This window comes from Capsicum annuum, chromosome 3, assembly GCF_002878395.1.
Source record: "Capsicum annuum cultivar UCD-10X-F1 chromosome 3, UCD10Xv1.1, whole genome shotgun sequence".
Classification (NCBI taxonomy): domain Eukaryota; kingdom Viridiplantae; phylum Streptophyta; class Magnoliopsida; order Solanales; family Solanaceae; genus Capsicum; species Capsicum annuum.
Genome location: NC_061113.1, coordinates 19873199 through 19877798, shown reverse-complemented (window position 1 = coordinate 19877798; position 4600 = coordinate 19873199).

Genomic DNA, 4600 nt, shown 5'->3' with positions numbered 1-4600 from the left:
GGTGATTCATATGGTATTTGGTGATACATATTAAAAAATTTAATATTGTTATGTGATTCATATAAATCATTTGTGTAAAATTAGTTGATTCATATTAAAAATTAAAATTAACATGGTGATCCATTTTCAACATATTGGTTACAGTTATTCAGGTTTAATCATTTTTAATTGGTGATTCATTTTAACCATTTGAAAAATGGAGATTCATATAATTAGTAATTTATTTAACTAGCTATTCATGAAAGTGGAGATTCATATGATTACAGAATATAAATGGTGAAAACAGAATACAACTTAACATATTAAGTTGTATTTGGTGATTCATATAAAAACTAATTAGTAATATAAATGGTGATTCATACGGTATTTGGTGATACATATTAGATCACTTGTGATTGTTAACAAAATAATGATGCTACATATCAATAGATAAAATTAAAAATTAGTGATAGATTATGTAAGTTAAACTGCCCACAAAAGTACTAATACCAGATCTGCTTCTAAGATAAAATGTCATGACATTTTATACAAAAAAATACGTTGTCATGATATATCCAAAATTTTCCAAACATAAAAAAACTGAAAAACCAAAATTCCACAAACATAAGAAACCAATGTCCTTTTGTCACAGAATAAAGACTATATAACTATGGTTCAACATCAATCATCTTTGTATCCTCGGATCGAATGAAGGTGCGTTTAGACCTAGGCGGATCCTGGTTGTCACTAACATATCCAGTACATGCCTTGTTCATACCATAGTCCCATACCAAGGATGCGTATCTTGTACGATGCTTTTTCGGATCAAACTCTGAAGATGGTATTTGATGTCGGTCACTTAAAAATTCAGCATATGTTGCAACAAACAATCCACAATCCCTGAAAAATAGAAAAGTAGGTATTTTATGTGTTGGCGTGAGCTCTTACTTAAAATAATATATTCAAAAGAATAAATGATACTTACAATGTACCGCTTGATTGTTGCACAATTTCATCAACAATGTGAACATTAAATACATGCTGGTCCATCTTTTCCTTGTATGCGTCTAGAAGTGACCAGTCTGTGCAATCTTTTTTTTCAAAAAATTTAGATATTGTCAAATAAGTTGACAATATTTCAGCAAGCTCCTTTATCTCATCAACATGACCTCTATGTCATTTCAATGAGTCGTACACACGAATGCATATTTCCTTGAGTACTATGACTACCAACACCTAGTGAAATGACCCTTTACAATTTATTGGCACATACACCCCGTCAATCAAATTTCATGAAATACCAGCTGGAATGCATAGTCCTTGCATAATCTCATAAATTGATCTCTCCACCGAAGCCACTTTCATTGTGCGAACATTTTCTTCATGCAAGCTAAGGTCAATCTCAGAATGACTTCGGTGATAATGAGTGTAGGTATCATGGATGTAGTTCATGAACACGCAATTTAAAATAGTATATCTATATTCACTGATTGTATCCAACTTTGCTTTCTTTCTAAGATAGTAGAATACCACATCGATATGCTCTAATATAAAACTAAGATGTGTCAGAACAGGTGATTCATATAAGGCATACACAAGACTTGAAATATTAGTTACTATAAAGAAAGATATAGTAATCACAACTTCGCATGAAATGTAGAGACAAGATAAATCCATAATAAATGTATCGAGTTGCAGCATAGAAATTAAATCTTGCTCATAAAAAAATGCAGTAGAATGTAGTTCAAAAGTTTTAAGCATTGGATATGAAGATCAAATCTTTTGCAAGAATAACCAAAACAATCGTCACGGCCAAAGGAATAAAGATCACAATGTTATCTAATGAAACTTATACTTCAACTAGACTAGTCGGGATTCGCTAGTACAAATCATTAACATTCATTTTCTTCAATCATCAACAAATAATAATAATCAGTTGTTCAAATGATAACACTAAGCGATGCTTCCTTATTAAATTTTGAAGTTAAATTCAAGTTAGACAGCATATGTATCACAGTGATATATATGAGACCCAGATGTATCACTATGATACATCTGCTACCAAAAAAGCTATATTCATACTGCAAACATTAAATTTTTTGGGTCATGTTGTAAAAATCAACTTGTACTTAAATAATTAAAATTAATAAAAGGTTAATTGCTATATATATTTCTTTGAGGCATACCTCATCATTCCAACAATTACCTGATTGCGCCAAGTAATTATATGAATCACCAGTTAAAAGAATCAGTCAAATGAATCACTATCTATGAATCACTGGCACAATATATGTATCACCAATAAAATATCATTTTAGTGTTTCACCCATATGAATCACCAAAAAAATATATGAATCACCAAGTAACCAGTTAGTCTATTAATCTGTAATTGTATGAATCACCCATATGAATCACCAGTTAAAAGAACCAGTTATATGAATCATCATTTATGACTTAGTTACGAAAATAATACCTGATTCGACGGGGATTTGTTCAATTTCATCCCGATCTTCCATTTGCATGTCGGAAACTTGATTTTTAGCAGCTAAAGCTTCTCTTAAAATCTTCAATTATTCAGGGTCGTTCTGCTACTTTGATCAATTTTCACTAAAAACCTAATTTGGTGTAATCAAAATTGCCCGGAGTAAAACTCAGGACTTGATTAATATAATGAACAGCTTTTTGAGTTTCAATTTGTAAAATCTCCAAGATGAATGAGGGTGAATCTTCATTATCCATTGAAGATGAAACAAATTAACACAAAGGGATTTTAAAGCATAAACCAAAAGCTAACCTCTTTGAAGAAGTTGTCAATTTTTGAAATTAAAGGATGAACGATTACGGTTGAAATTAGTTGAAATATTGGAGAATGAAGTTGACTCAGAATCTACTAAAATGGGAGAGATTTTAGGGGAGTAATTTGTGAAAAAAAAAAAGGAATGATGCGTAAAAGGATGAGAGAGGTGGGAGTGAAAAGTGGAGAGAAAATAAGGTGTGAAAGTTATAGCATATGTATCACCAGTAAATATACAAATAGAATTTTTATGTAATTTTTAAAATATTAAGAGATATTAGGTAATATGGTGTCTTAAATATGAAATTTATGTAACTTTTCCTATTAAACATGCAATTTTGCTATTTGTCCTAGATACAGGGCCATCGATGGGTAAAGCAACTCAAGCGGCTGCTTTAGGCCCAATGGGCCCCCCTAATTCTGGACAAGTGTGAAGTGTAGCAGATTGAGGTTAAAATATGAATAAATTACATAAAACAATACCTTAAGTATCCTATATTACTTAAAATTTCATCCCACTAAACTAATTATAAAAATTCCTTCTAAATCTCTAAACAAATTTTTTATCTGATACATAACACACAACTTCTATTTTTAAGCCTTGAATCACGTTGACATTGTTGCAGATAAGAAAAATTCTATTTTCCTTAGAAAACATGGCTATTAAATCATTAATCATTAAATAATAAAAGTTAGCAATAAATTCAACAATTATTAACTCTCATTGATAAAATTCCAAAAATAAGCAAAAAAAAAAAAAGTTGTATCTATGTTATGGCCATTGGCCACCGAAAAAATTTCACAAACTACCTCCATTAACGTACTTCTTCATAAGTCTGTTGTTGAAGTTGCAAAGAGAAAATAAAAAATTGTGAAAAGAGACCTAAAAAAACTCGTAGTATGTGTGTTATGGCCATTGGCCGCCAGAAAAATTTCATAAACAACCTCCATTAACGTACTTCTTCATAAGTCTATTGTTGATATTGTAAAGAGAAAAAAATTGTGAAAAAAGACCCATTACCAAAGGTATGATATTTATGTATCAGATTGATAAATTTCGCCCATATACATTCTATTTATGTATCATAATGTTCAACGAAACAAACGGAACTGTAAATATTATTTATGATACATAGATAATTTTTTGACAGAGATATTATATGCATTCTGATACATAAAACTATTTCTGATAAAGGTAATCAATGAATTCTGATACATTCAATATATATTTCTTATTCTGATACATAAACATAAAGAAATTAAGTATTAAATTCATTTTCTGATACATAGATATTTTTTTAACAGAGATATTACATGCATTCTGATACATAAAACTATTTCTGATAGAGGTAATCAATGATTTCTGATACATTCAATATATATTTCTATTCTGATACATAAATATAAAGAAATTAAGTTTTAAATTCATTTTCTGATATATATATATATATGTGTGTGTGTGTGTGTGTAATATGAGATTCGCCTGATACATCAGATTCTTATTGTATGTTCAATTTTTTTCTGAACACAGAGAATGAACGATTGGAGAAGAAATTAGTTTTGGAAGATTATGATAAATGAAGATTGATTTGATTATTCAAATTTTGAAATAATGAAGTTGTTGAGGATTTTATGTAATTAAATGGAAAATATCTTAAACTGAGTGTGCTAATTCCTCAATTGTAGGCACTTTTAATGTTTTCCCCTTTTTTACCTTCAACTAATTGGTTAGTAATGTATCATAAACTTATGTATGGGAGGTTAAATAATGTATCATATTCGGGATATCATGTAATTAATATAAAAGTTGGGAGAGAGGGTAATTAG